Raw genomic sequence first — 15,891 nt, forward strand, 5'->3', positions numbered from 1 at the left:
TATTTGAACACCAGCCCTCATTTCTCTGCTCCTTACCCTTCATATTTCTATTGGTATCACGTAGCATCATCTGACATATATTTCTCTCTCTGTCTCTCCCTGCTGAGACAGAAACTCCATGAGGTCAGGGATTCTCTTTGTTGATGCTGTTTCTTTTGTTTGTTTTTCATTATTTATTTTTTCTTTAGGGGCAAGGATTTTTATTCATTATGTTCTCTGATATATCTCAAAATGCCTCAAACAGCACCTGGCATATAATAGGTACTCAGGAAATAACCACTGAATAAGTGAATGAATGAAAAAACATGTAAGACTCTGGACTCAGTAAAAGCTGTGATCTCAATGACTAAAGAGCATTTCCAAATAGCTACAGACGCAATGATTTAAACTATTCAATGTTCAATTCTTTTCTCAATATTGGCTCTAAGAATTAAGCACATCTCTTCAGAGTAGTTTTCTTTTATTATATAAATTGCTGTAAGTGTGCCTCAGAATACTGTTTTTTTTTTATTATTATTAATAAAGAAAACTAATTTGGGTCTTCTGCCAGAATATAGTTTTAGCTTGTCACCTTTTGAGAGTAGGCTTGTCACTCTGAGAGTAGGCTGAGTGTTCTGATTCATCATTCTTTGCTCATTTGCAGCATTCACAGATGGAACAGGGTACAAGGAAGGATTTGTATGGTGTAGTATTAACAGGCTTTGTAACACAACAGTTCCAGTTTCAAATCCTAACCTGATAACTTAATAACCATTGGACCTGGTCAAATTGCTCAACTTACCTAAGTCTCCTTATCTATTAAATGGAGCTAATGACACCTCCTGAGCTGTTATCAACATTAAATTTGATCAGGTCTATGAGGCACTCCTGGGACATAGTGTTCAGTAAGTGGAAGCTAAGATTGTTATTATCAATAAGAACAAGAGTGGTCAAAGAAGTAATATTTTAGAGAGAATGAAATTTTAATTGGACCTTGAAAATCATTAAGAAAGAACACCTGTTCCCTTTTTTTACCCAAACAAATAAAGCACTTTTTCCCAATCGGTTTACAGAAAAAAAGAAATTAAGGAATTCATTATTTTAGTCGTCATATTTAACATTTGCAAATCCTATGTGGGCATCATTTTATTAATCACACACTAAAAATTAGTCTCCAAGCAATTCAATAACTTTATGAACCAGATTCAACTTCATATGATTCAAATCAGCTAGTTTAGAAAATTTCCTAAGCAATGTTATATTTTCTATTAAAATATTAAGACCATTTCTTTCAGGTAAATAACACATACTAAAATAATTGCCTTTTTAACGTTCTAATTGAGATATCCACATAGCATGAAATTCACCCATTTAGGTTACATTTTTTAAAGGGAACAAATGAGTTAAATAGACATCTAGTACCTTTAAAATGTGTATTTTGGGATGCCCTCCAAGACATAGAACTATGAACCCCTTGGATACCCTGTTCTCATTGGAGTTAGTGACAGCTGTCTATTTGGGCAGTTAGTGACCTTGTCTATTTAACTGCCCACAAAAGAGGTACAATCTCAAACTTCTTTGAACTTCCCCAAGTACCTTGCACAGCCCCATAATATAGGAGTAGGAACTTTGTAAATACGTGATTGATTGATAAGTACACCCGGTAAGTTACACAGTTATCTAATGTAATCTGCACAGAAACCCACTAAGGTAGGCACTACCATCATCGTCATTTTACAGAAGAGGAAACCAAGGTTATGAAGTTTAAAGGATTTATCTAAGATCACCTATAAGCTGGACTTATCTGACTCCAGAGCTCATCCTCTTAAGCACCATACTACTACTTTTATCTTTTTTTAAAAAAATATATTTTATTGATTTTTTACAGAGAGGAAGGGAGAGAGATAGAGAGTTAGAAACATCGATGAGAGAGAAACATCGATCAGCTGCCTCCTGCACATCCCCTACTGGGGATGTGCCCGCAACCCAGGTACATGCCCTTGACCGGAATCGAACCTGGGACCTTTCAGTCCGAAGGCCGACGCTCTATCCACTAAGCCAAACCGGTTTCGGCCTACTTTTATCTTAAATCTTGCTTTTGTTTATTTGCATAAGTAATCTAGGTTTTACTATAGAAAATAGAAACTGTTGATAAGCAAAAAGAAAAAATGGGGAAAACCACCCAAGTCTCAATATCAATACAGTATCTTTAGATAATTCCAATTACCAATAACCCCAAGTTGGTTTAGATTCCTACAGATTTACATATGTGCAATTATCATTTATAATTATATATAAATTTAGTTACAATTATTTACAAAAAATTCATACTATATATATTCTGTAATTTGTGTCATAATTTTTTCATTTTGTATATTTCCATTTAAATAAATATCTAGATCCAAGTCTATGGGGGTATAAATGCAACTCAATTCACTTATCTACCAGTAATGTATACATGCCTTTTCCCATTCCTCAATCACATTTGACATTTTCATATCTTTTATAATTTTCTTATCATCATTATTTTCATTCCTTTTAATATTTGACAATTTGGGAATAGAAATAGGTATCACATTGTATTGTTTAATTTTGAAATTCTTAATGAGAAAGATTCATTATTTTTTCTGTGCGTTTTCTGGCTATACATGTATGTTCCTTTATGAATTGACTGTTCTTGTACTTTTCCATTCTATTGATTTCTTATTCTTAGTGATTTGGAAGAGCTTTCTATATATTAAAGACATTGACCCATTTACTGTGGTACACATTGCAGATTAAATACATTTTGCTTTTAAAACATATTTTCCTATGTTCTTTATTGAATTATCTTCTTAGAAAATTGTGCTAACCACAGAGAAAGTGTAAAATCAATTAAATTAGTCTGTGGTACCCTGCCATCTTTCTTAACATTCTCTTCTTTGTACAGTTTCTAAAGAATGCCTCACCTTATCAACAATATCTTTTATAGGCTGTTGTACAAAGCAGGTTAACGTTTTAAACTCATTTTATAATTTTTTTTTAGTGAAGGTACTTCAATTACTAGCAAGACTGTTGTGATAATCTAATATGTTCTGTCTTTCTCAGGAGTGTAAGCTTTAGAACCTCCATTCTCATTTTGATATTAACTTGCCACATAATTTAGGGAAATAATATAAATTTTCTAAGCCTTATATTTCTTATCTTCAAAATAAGTGTGAAAATTAGAGTATATATGTAATACATTGGATATGCATTACTATGCCTAGTACATATTTAAAATTCTCTAAATGAAGCTAGCATGACAAGAAGTAATAAATGAAAAGGTATCTTATAACTGTTTAACTGTAACTATTTTAGTAACATATCCATGTTTGTTTGCCTTTTATTCTTATGCTTATTATAGTACCTTTGTTTTGTGACCAGCAAATCACACTTTACTGGAGGGAAGGCACGAGGACCAATTTCAAAAAGGAAAAATAGGCACCTATTATATTTAAGTGGTATATTTGGAAGACATAACTTGTTTATTTTCATAATACGAACTATAGAAAACTAAGCTGGATAAAATGTTTTCTGGGGATAACATATACAGACGGACTCCAACTTATGCTCATCAATGATTCTTGAGGGGAAGCTTTCAGGAGCTCTGGGGGTATGTGAAACTTTTATTAGAAAAAGATTTCTTCTAAAAAATTGAGAAACATTGCTTTTTCTCAGCATACAATATGAATCATCACAATTTTATATAGATCTCTAGCATTGCATAAGACTTTAGACATAGAATCCATGTATTTTAGCAAAAACCAATGAAGGCTTAGAACTAAGGATGGCAAACTCTAGAACCAAAGGGGCACTGAGATGTGTAGATATCAATCTCCAAACCTGAAAAAGACCAGATCAGTGCAGTTGCCCTTGTAAAAGTTATAACCATATTATTGCCAGACTCTACGGATTCCTCTGAAGGCAAGGCTCTGAACTACCTTGTATTGGGCAGGTTGTTAGTTTGGTACCAGTGCACAAAGGGAAGAGTGCCACCTGCTGGACCAGCAATGATACTCCATGAGGGGGCAGGATTTATATGCTCATGAGGGACATGACACACAGCCTCTGGTCCAAATCAAATTCATATGCTTGCACTTAAATTAGTTTAACAGTCATTTAGCATTATTCAGCTATTTGTTACAAGTGTCTTATGCTCAGCTGACAAGTGAATTTACTTTTCCAGAACAGACTTTTCCTGTTGAATTAATTTGGGGGGCTAGTTCTATTATTTTATAATCCAAGCTTATATCTACTGTTTATATCACATTTTGATGTTAATTATCATCTATTTTGTGAAGCACAGTCTTTTGATTAATTCTTCGTGGAGTTATAGTTCACTCTTTTTCTTATAGTGCAAGTCACCAACACATTAATTTTCCTAGTCAGGTATCAATAGCTGTGAAAAATAAGATACCAGCCCTAACTGGTTTGGCTCAGTGGATAGAGTGTCGGCCTGCAGACTTAAGGGTCCCAGATTCGATTCCGGTCAAGGGCATGTACCTTGGTTGCGGGCACATCCCCAGTAGGGGGTGTACAGGAGGCAACTGATCTATGTTTCTCTCTCATCGATGTTTCAAACTCTCTATCCCTCTCCTTTCATCTCTGTAAAAAATCAATAAAAGTATATTGAATAAAAAAATAATAAGATACCAGAGCTCTGACTTCTATTCTGATGCCTAGAATGGGGAGATGTAAGTGTTGACAGGGAAACCCCAAGGGGTGCAGGAACACTAGGACTGGTCCATCGAGGTGGGAAAGGATATTATATCACTGACATTGTTTAGAATGCCTGTACCTGATGATAAAAGTAAGGCAAGCTGACTTAGTTTTATCATTGCTTTTTTGTTCTCTACAGACAGTGCACGCCTTTTTGCTTAAACCAAGGGTAGACCACTTGCACAGCATCCCCCAATATAACTCCAAATATTTCCAGTTACAAATGGTGTGGGCAGGTAGGGCAGAGATGTCCAGATATATCTGAAGTATGGTAGCAATCATCTCAGGTAGAAACTATAGTTTACCTTTAACCCTGCTGTTTGGCTTATGTACCTATTTGCTTTGTTTAACAATAGACAGGTTATTTTGATTTTCTGAATTAATTAAATCATCCCATTCGATTAAATACCCTATTGATTGTAATGTGAAATCCCATTGGTCGTGGTCATACTGGTCTTAGAAAGCACATTTTCCTTTACCTGGGAAGGACAGCACAATTATCCCAAGGTTAGAGGGCTCCACTTAACGTGTCCCTGTTGACTCAGTGTTCTGGAGACCCAAAACAAAAACTGTAATGTAGTTAACATGCCTAAGTTTAACCCAGGTTCCTCATTCCAGACCCGAGGCAATTCAGTGACCCCGAGACCCAAAACTAATTAACATGCTGCTTCTGCTTCTGTAAACTGCTTTTTTGCAAACCAGGTTCCTCATTCCAAACCTTGAGATGTAATCAATACCTTTGTGATTTTTGCCTATATAAGTCTGGTTTTTCGATCATCTTATCACTATGAGATTTGGGGAATGGCCCCTCATAGTCCCGGATTGCAATAAATGTGACTCTTTAATTCGACTTCTTGAGGCGTCCTGCTGTGATTCGCGGGGTACATTAAAACATATCTGCCTCGCATATGAGAAAAATACATAACCTCTTGTACATTGGTTTGATTCATCATTGTACCTGCTTAAAACTGTCTTCATCCACACTACCTTAAATTCCTTTTCTCATTTTGACCTTGTACTGATCTGAAGTTCATTTAGATTACAAATGATAAAGCTATCATAGTAAATACTTCAAGGTGAATCCATTTCATCAGATTACAGGCTCCTAAAATTTAGCTAAAAATCAGCTCATGGCGGGAACAACAGTTTTAAAGGAGAAAAGCATAATCTAGGCGCATGAAAGCCTTTAAATACATTTAGTGAGTCTATTTCCAAACAGGCCAATCAGGATCTTGCCCGGGATTTCTCTATTGTAGCAATTGAAAAAGACTGTCTGTGGGCTTGATAAGCTGGTAGGATATGAATGCTGAGCTGCTTAGTGGACATTTCTCCACTAGAAACAGAGCCTCTGATTGAAAGAAAGGAATTCTCTGATGACATTATGTTAGTCCAGTCCTGGCTTGCCCATTTATATGAAAGAATAAATGCTCTCCTTTTTGTTATGTAAATTTGAATTGGATTTCTGTCTTCCCAACCAAAAACATTTTGACCAATATAAGGCTTTAAGTATAGGGTTTATAGACAAGATTAAAACATTCTATAACTACCCTATATCCCTTTATATAATTGGTTAAAGCAAGTATAAGTAGACATTGCTTTCTATGAGTGATTTACAGCATATGCCAACAAACGGCAGTTAGCACAATATATAACAATTCACTCTTCTTTTCTTAGTCATTTTTCATTCTCTGTAGTCAGTTCTGAAAGTGATTTCTTTTCATTCTAGACATTTGATTAAATATTGTCTCATTCCAATTCAGATTTTAAATCAGCTCAGATTTTAGCAAGAGAATTAGCAGTCCTTTGGCATATCATGACCTAAATGTATATAGAGTCCCTTATTAGTCTCATCTTATTCATTTTTAAAAAAATTAGATTCATGAAATTCACATTTTTGTTTCAAGTCATGCTGTAATTAAATTAGGAAGCATGGCAGAGTTTGGATTAGAACTAAATCAGATTTGCAGAAATTCTGCAGCCTTAATAGCTAAGTTTTACATGGTTTTTATTAAAGTTATAGCCACATAAATTATATCACTTAATCCTAGAATTCTTGGAAATTAACTACTACAAGAGCAATAACGTTAGCTTAGAGAGAGCCCAGTGTAGATAAACTAAACAGTATTGAGAAAGCTGCCCTGAAAGTGTAGTATCAGGAAAAAACCACCTGGAGAACAAGGAGGCATCGGCCTCCTGGGTTTTCTATGTTTATATGTTTGCTAAGGCTGATGCACTATCATCTCCATGGCTATGACTTGGTCTCTGATGCCCAGAACAGCACCAGGCTTATGGTCAGCCCCACTCAAGAAAGGCTTGTTGAATGAACGAATGTTCTACATAGACACAAGTCTTTGGTGTGACAAGACTTTTCCTGTAATCGCTATAAGGTTCTAAGACATAGTCATTGTGGTAGGCTAACCAGAGGAATTTTTTTTCAAGTTTAAAATTGAAGAAAATGAGATCAGAAGAGGTAAAGTGACACCCCAAACAGAGATGGGGTAATAAATCAGCTAACAAACATTTATGGAATACCCACTACTGGATAAATGTTTGGCCCTGTCTCAGATAATGGGGGGCACAGCAGAGTATCAGACAGCCAAAGTCTCTCCTTCAAAAGAGCTTATCTTCCAGTGGGGACACATGAATAAATAATTTCAGGTCCTGATCATGGTGTTGCTCTGTGAATGATGGAGGGTGGGGAGAGACGTAATTGAATTAGTAGATAAAGCACAGGGCTCTCTAAGAACTCTCACATGAGCTGAGCCCGGAGTATGAGGACACATCTACACAAATGTATGGAGGAGGAACATTCCAAGTGTAAGTTCAAAGTGCTTGAGGCAAAGAAAAACAACCATAGCACTTCAACTGGAATGAAGAGGAGAGAAAATGACAGAGATGAAGTTAGGTAGGCAAATACCACACACTGTAGAGCCCTGTGTATCAGGAAAAGGAGTTGGGTTTTATTACAGAGGGTGATGAGACACCATTTAAAAGGTTTTGAGAAGAGGAGTCATATAGCCCACTTTTCATTCTAGGAAAATCACAAAGACTACTGTGTGGAGAATGGATGAGAAAGAGAGGAGGTTCTGAGACTGACTGGAAGACTGTCCTAGTAATCCAGGCTGGATGGTGGTCACTTGGACTAAGGTATAGCCGTAACTGGATTCAAGACTTGTTGTGTAAGTATCTGTAGGACTTTCTGATAGGCTGTGGCCAGAGCATCATTGGTTAGAGCATCATTCTGATACACCAAGGACTTTCTGCCGGATGCATGTGAGCATTTAGGAAAATGAAGATACCACTTACAGTAATGGGAGCAACTCCGGGAAGAGTGAATTGGGAGACTAGGAGAAATGATTCATTCTCCTTAGGACATGTTAAGTTTGAGAGTTCAGGGAGAAAAGAGAAGAGAACTGAGTCCAGAGCGTGGAGCACTGCAAGAGGTCTGCTGAGGGAGGAGGAGCCAGAAAAGGGGCTGAGAAAGAGCTGCCAGGCGAGTCAGAGGAGAATCCAGAGTCTGACTTCACAGATGTCTACGCAGGCGACCTTAATAAGAACTGTTTCTTATCAATGCGGGAATGGGAGAATAAAAGTCTGACTGAAGTTTAAGGAGGGGAGAATAGGAGGTGAGGACAAAAAGTAGCTTTCAGAAATGTTTTCCATTATGTGAGAAAGAAAAATGGAGTGGTGGTTGGAAGCAGATGGGGGACCCAGAGAGATATGTAGGCTGCTAATAGAAACAATCCAGGAGAGGGGAAGAAATGGGAGATAAAGGAGAGCAAGGTAATAATGAAGGTACACAGCCACGTGGAAGGATTGGACTTTGGCCTTGATAGAAGAAGGATGCATCTTCCCTAACTCAAGGGAAAGACAGGGACTTGGGTTCAGATGCAGGTGGGCTGCAAGATTTGGTAAGGAGTTGAATCCAATTTTCCCAAATTCTACTCCAGAGTGAAAAGTAAGCACATAGCTTCCGTTAGAATCATGAAGCTGTATTTGTTGTATTGGACACAATCGCTTTTGAAAGATGTGATTTGGTTGATTTATAGTGTGAAAATGTTCTGCAAACCTGGTCATCTAAGTTTAGTGGTACACAAATTTCATTATCTAGTTAAATGAATTCTTATAGCAATAAGCTTGTTTTGAGTGCACAGCCCTCATTTTTCAGTTTGAATCAAGAATGAAGTCAACAGCCCAGCCAGTGTCGACCTATGAACCAGGAGGTTATGGTTCAATTTCTGGGCAGGGCACAAGCCCAGTTGCGGGCTCAATCCCCAGTGTGACACATGCAGGAGGCAGCCAATCAAGGATTCTCTCTTGTCATTGATGTTTCTATCTCTGTCTCCCTCTCCCTTTCTCTCTGAAATCAATACAAAAACATATTTTTAAAAATAATAATGAACACACTGAAAAGTGGAAAGAAGCAGGGTCTTTGAAGTCATTGTTGAGCCACTGAATTAACTCTCTGATGACCTTACACCAAATTTTTTTGTTATGTGAGTTAATAAATACATTGAATTCTAAAGCTGTTTTTTGTTGACTTCTGTCACTTATCACTGACAGCATTTTAACTGGGATGGTATTTTATTGCAACAACTGGTAGCCATCTGGAAAAAAAGACCCTCAAACATAACATAAAAATAGATTCCTGATAGATGAAAATATAATTTAAAAAGTACTGCTCAAAGCTATGGGAAAATTCTTCTATAATCTTAAATTAGCAAAAGCGGTTCCAAGTACAACACAAAAGAGTTGAGGCTCCATCTGGATGGAATAATTGTTGAATAAACCATGATACTTTAAGACATGTTGCAATGTTTATGTGGGGAAAAAAGAGGATACCAAACACATACACACTATATATATGTTGTATAAGACTATGGCTCTGTGTCCATTGGGTTCTTTTTTGTTTTACTATGAAATTTCTTATATTTCTTGATTTTTTAAAGATGTCAATTTTATTATCAATATAATGCAACATAAAGAAACAGTGGAGAACCTATAAGGAAAGATTGATAACCCATATAAATATTTAAAATTCTTCATTTAAAAAGAGCATTACAAGACAAAAGACAAATTAAATGTTGGAAAAAATTGCAATTTGAACCAGAGATGAAAGGCGAATTTCCCCAATACATCAAGGATTCCTTTATATCTATTAAAAAACACCACCACCAAAATAGAAACTGATAAAGGATATTAATAAGTATGTTGGCAAACAAATGGCTCTTAAATATAGGAAAAAATGCTCAATTTACTCATAAAAAGAGGACTTCCCATTAAAGCAGTACTGAAATATTATTTCTTGGATCACATCTTCCGTTGGGAAAAGTGTGAGAAACAGGCCCTCTGAGACATAGCTGGCCACAGTGTAAATTGATACAACTGAGGAGTAATTTGCATATCCATCAACATTAAAAATGTGCATCCTTTTTGAGGAAGCAATTCTGCTTTAGGAATGTATCCTATAGAATTATGTGTACACTTGTAACATGACCTTTGTACAAGGTCATTCTTTTTGCATTACTTGTGAAAAGATGTTTTACTGTTCTCAAAACGATTATAGTCTTTATTCCTAACCCTGGCTTGAGAAAAAAGAGGGCTTGTCAATAACAGATGAATATGAGCATGACTCCTGTGGTCTTTCTATTGGATGTGCCTTACTGACAGGTTTCTCAGGAGATGAAGGCAACCACTTTCTTAGAATCAGAGGTTCATGGTTTGGCCTTGGCTCAAGTAGAGAAAATGATGCAGAACCATTAACAGAATAGCCTGCTGAGCCACTAGAGACAAGAATCCCCACTAAAGATTCTCTAGTCTGGTAGCCCTCAACAGCAGAATTACCTTGAATTCTTTGCTTGTAGTCCAGGGAGGAAAGCAAATACATAGTCTCTACCTTATCAGAGTCAAAACCATAACAGACAGGGGAGAGATTTCACTAAATTAAGGACACTTAGTAGTGGCAATTAAGTACATTGCTTCGCACATCAAAAAAGCACTCAAATAGCTATTTAATTTGCTGCACTTAACACATTATAAGACTATTAAATATATGAAAAGCTTTAGCACTAAACCATGTCCCCTCCAAGCACAGAATTCACTACACAGATCTAATGCTATTTCTCAAATAAATGTCAGCCTTGAAATAATCCATTTTCTCAAAATTGTCCAGGAGTCATTTTTTACTCTAGTGCCCTTGGACCTTGCATCTCCATTTTCTGTTTTTCATCTTCCGGAGCCTGGCTTGAATTACTATTTGATGAAAATGGCGAGCTGCAGATTTTTTACTTCACATCTAACGGTACCCTCAGTGAGGATGACAACCGGTATATATAACTATGCAAATTATATTACTATATTATATTAATTGTGATGAGTCCAGAGTAGCTAGGTAATTACAGATCAGGGTCACTAGTCTATCTACCAAGAACATGCTGAATAATAAAATAGGTACCACTTATTAGCCATCTATCATGTCTAGTCATTTCAGATGCATGTTCTTTAAGCCTTGCAGCCTGGCTGCAGGTGAGTCTATGCAACCCTATTTTATAGTTTAGCAGATGAGGTTGTCCCTCACCACCAAATTAAACAACTACATAGTGACAGAACTTGATAGAAACTCTATTTTTTTTCTGGCTCAAAAGCCTATGCTCTTAATGCACTGAGATTTTGTCACGCACTACTGCTTTTCATTTTAATATACACATTTGCACTCGGTGTTTTTTATCTGAAATTAGGAATTAAGGCCGTTTTCTTGATACTGTGGCTCAGTGAGCTGAATGGATACAATTAAGGGAGCATTTCATTACAAGAAAACATGCCATGAGTTTTAAGTAATTTTAATACTTCCAAGGCACATTTAAATTATTTTTCAAATAACAACTTTATTTATGTTTCAGTTGATAAACGATGCAAATTTTTCAGACATTACTTATTGAATTCTGGCAAGTTTTAATTTTCCCCCAAACATAAAGAAATATACAAAATAATTTTTTAAACTCATTTCTTAATCATTAGTATTAAGAAAAATTTTAGTTTTTATCATCACATAATTTGTAATGGACAGAAAATATTCCTCGAGTATTAGAAAATGTGTGTTCAGAAACATACATTCTTTCATTTATTTTTTTATAATATTTATGTGAAGTAGGTACTGTTATCACTACTTTAGAGATGGAAAATTTGAGGCTAGGAGATTTGAAAGTCACATAGCAAGCATTTGATTAAATTGGGGTGTTTTACGCATTATTTCAGAATATGGGGAAATGCTTACAATATAATGAGATTTAAACTATATACTGGTAAAAAAATTGCAATTGTAGATAATTCAAAAAGGCCTATAACCTGTTGGTATAAGTATATTAGCCCAACTTTTCTTTCTCATTAGCCCCTCGCTGTGTCTCCCCAGTCTCCCCCCAGGCATTCCATTCCCACGGCATCCAAGTTACTCCTGGTGTCACCTTGTCCAGAGCAATTGGGTTGAAATTTCTGCAGCCTCCAAGATCAGTCCTATTATTAAAATAGAGGCCTGGTGCACTCAGGGGTGGGGAGCCCTCCCTCAGCCCGGCCTGCACCCTCATGCAGTCTGGGAGCCATCAGTTGGACATCTTAGCACTGCTGCAGAGGCGGGAGAGGCTCCTGCCACCGCCCCTGAGCTTGCCAGCCATGAGGGCTCAGGGCTTCTGGCTGAGCAGAGCTCCCCCTGTCGGAGCACACTGACCACCAGGGGGCAGCTCCTGCATTGAGCATCTGCCCCCTGGTGATAAGTGCACATCATAGCAACCTGTCGTTCTGCTGTTATATTTGCATGTTAGCCTTTTATTATATAGGATGTGGTCTGAAATTCTCTGCACTTCTTGGCTTTGTCACTTGAACCGACACCAAAATATTCTCTAACTGTCCATGGAGAAGCAATGTTGCCTGACTTCTACTAACTTTCCTAGTAATTTTTCTCTCCTTTCATTATTTTTGGGGGGGTCATATGTACCTCAAAATCAACATCTTATTATATGCGGCCCTATTTTTAAATTTTCTTTCTTAGGTATATAGTAAGTAATCATATTTCCTTGCCATTTATTGACTGACTTGTTTACCGATAGTGACTTCATCTCTTTAATTAAATTATAAATTCCTTAGGAGAAGAGGCTAGGTTTTGTTCTTGAGCATTCCCTATAGAATTATAGTATAAATTTACCATAAGCATACAGTATGAACTCAGGAAATTATCAATGCAGTCTCAAAAATTCAATAAGGAATAAATCATGGAATAGATAACTTCGACTCAGCAAGAAATTCTTTGACCCTTATAGGGTGGGACCTTATGTGTGGTTCCCCATTGATCCCCACACCACCACGATCCAGTCCGGCCAAAAATAGTGACAATTTGTTCTGGGCTCTGCTGACCTGGCAAATTTCTCCCCCATTTGGGCCGCTGAGGCTGCTGAACCTGAGACATGCTTCCTTAAGGAAAAAGGCAGGTGGAGGCACTGGGGTGCTGTAGTCAACAGTACTGCCCTGTATCCTAGGTCAATTTTATGTGTATTCTTTCTTAAGTGAAAATGAAAATAATCTCGCCCTAGCCAGTTTGGCTCAGTGGATAGAGCGTTGGCCTGCGGTTCGATTCTGGTCAAGTGCACATGCCTGGGTTGCAGGCTCAATCCCCAGTGGGGGGCGTGCAGGAGGCAGCCAATCAATGATTCTCTCTCATCATTGATGTTTCTATCTCTCTCTCCCTCTCCCTTCCTCTCTGAAATCAATCAACATATATTAAAAAATAATAATCTCAACCAACTTGTCATTCTCACCAAGACTTAAACCTGGATCAGCCTTTGTGGTCTGACCTAGCTCGCCAGGTACGACTTTTATAAAACCTTATATGCATTTCATCTAATCCTCACAAAACAAGGAATGATGTAGCAAAGGCACTTAGTGTAAACCAATGACTACATAATCTCCTCTACATTTCCTAGCCTCCCTTGCAGATAGGTTGGGGACATATGACTAGTTCTGGGCCATGAATTGAATAGCAATCTCATTTGTTTCTTTCAAGCCAAGGAAATTAAAAGCTAGTATCCCTCCCCCATGTCCATCCCTCTTCCTGCTATAACGATCTTGGATTGGAAGCTATTAGTCACAATAGGGAGGACAGTTACCACAGCCACAGGGAAATCTATGAGAGCAAAAAAATATAATTTCATTGTGTAAAACCACTGAGGTGTTAGAAATTATTACTGTGGCATAGCCTATCCTGTCCTGATTGACATAGATGATATTCAGAAAATATAATAACTAGTACCAAATGGGCACTGACCTATCAGGATGAGTGCAATGACCAGCCAGGATAGACATTGGCTATAAATAACAGGCATGGCCATATGAATCCAGGCCAATTGAACATCCCAGAAAAAAACCCTACAAATGTATCCCAATTTTATGCTTGATGAAATGGAACTTCACAGAGGGCCAAGGAGCCTGCCTAAAATCAATACTTGTGATAGTCAATCCAGCTCTGTTTGATACATAACCCACGCACAGTCTTTCTAGCTCAACACTCTGTGTTTTCTACTTGTTGAATATGTCTGAATGACCCCAACACCTTATCAAAAGTTAGGCTGCAATAGAACTATCCAAATAGCTTAATTGTTTATCTAAGCCATGGCAGTACGGCCCAATAGCGTATGTTTATTATTGTTGAGTGTTTTTTTAACTTGCACACACTCTTGTTTCTGTAAAGAATGTCAGCAATATATCTTGCCTTTTCTTTTAATTTTTCCTTCTGCCATTATTTGTCATTAACCCTGAACTGTGTTTTTTTTTAAGTTGGTACACCCAACTTTATGATGTAATAAATATTTAAAAGGCAAGAGAAAGTTAAATTGGATTAAATGTTTGGCTTTTGGCATGGTTCTTTTGCTCCTGCTGCTCTTTTTCTCTTTTTCTGCTGCTCATTCTTTATTTAAATTCATAAGTCTCTTTTCTCCATGACAGGATAATCATCTCCACAGCAACTATTATACCACAAAGGACGATGCCTGTGAGTGAGAAGTGATCAGCAGGAGCTGAGCAACACTTAAGCAGCAGAGATTCTATTTTCATACAAATATCTCTAATTATAATAAGCTAAGGAAGAAATATATCACTCTTCCCCTCACCGCCTCCTCCAATACAAGCAGAGCTATCGCTACATGGTTTCTCACAAAAATAGAGTACCTTCGACTACAGACAGACTTAATAAGAGCATATCCCTATGTAGAGATGATCACCACCTCTTATTGCAAGGCATGCAAGACCTTGCTAAAGGATCAATGAATATCACATTAAGAGTAATGGATCACAGGCTACTAGATAATTGCTCAGGGTCTACAAGCTCACCTGATGCTCCTAGAGAAAATTTCATAAGCTTCTATACCTAGTTTCTGACATGGCTACATGTGCAGAAGCTAGCTTTACCCCTAGAAGGCCAGTTATCCTTAGGCACAGTGCCTAAGGCCCATAATACTTTTAGGGACCCATGAACATGTGGAATTTTTAAAATGGATACAATTATAATAAATATGTGTAAATTATAATAATGAATCAAGCCTGGATTATACATCACAATCATAAAATAAAATGTGTATATGTGTATAGAGCAGAATAATGAAATAAAAAATAGATCCACACATACTATACAGTCAATTGAGTATTTACCAAGGTGCCAAGTCAATTCAATGGGATAGGGAAGTCTTTTAAACAAATGGTGTTGGAACAACTGGAAAAATGTATGAAAAAAATAAAACCTTGAGTATTTTCTTTGGCAGCACATACTACAATCGGAATGATACAGAAAAGAATAGTATGGCCTTTGTACAGGGATGATATGCAAATTCATGAAGCAGTCTATATTTTTCAGAAAGTTGATCTTACGTGTTCTCACCACACAAAAAATAGTAACTATGTGAGGTGATGGAATGTTAATTAGCTTGATTGTGTTACTATCTTTATAATGTTTACATACATTTTTAATTAGACCAACCTGATTAAATAATAGGCAAAAACCTTAACAGACACCAAGAAGATATACAGTTGGCAACTAAGTATGAAAATATGATCAATATCATATGTCATTAAGCAATTGCAAATTAAAACAATAATGAGATACCAATGCCACCTATTAGAATGACCATCTAAATG

General features: G+C 36.9%; 1 non-coding gene across 1 annotated transcript; it reads left to right on the forward strand.

Moving 5' to 3' along the window:
- The first annotated feature begins 15,504 nt into the window (after positions 1 to 15,504).
- Positions 15,505 to 15,607, forward strand: LOC111826278. Its single transcript, XR_002829563.1, has one exon. It is a non-coding gene; the product is annotated as a U6 spliceosomal RNA (small nuclear RNA).
- Positions 15,608 to 15,891: the final 284 nt, after the last annotated feature.

Source organism: Myotis lucifugus, unplaced genomic scaffold, assembly GCF_000147115.1.
Source record: "Myotis lucifugus unplaced genomic scaffold, Myoluc2.0 scaffold_65, whole genome shotgun sequence".
NCBI classification, from domain to species: Eukaryota; Metazoa; Chordata; class Mammalia; order Chiroptera; family Vespertilionidae; genus Myotis; species Myotis lucifugus.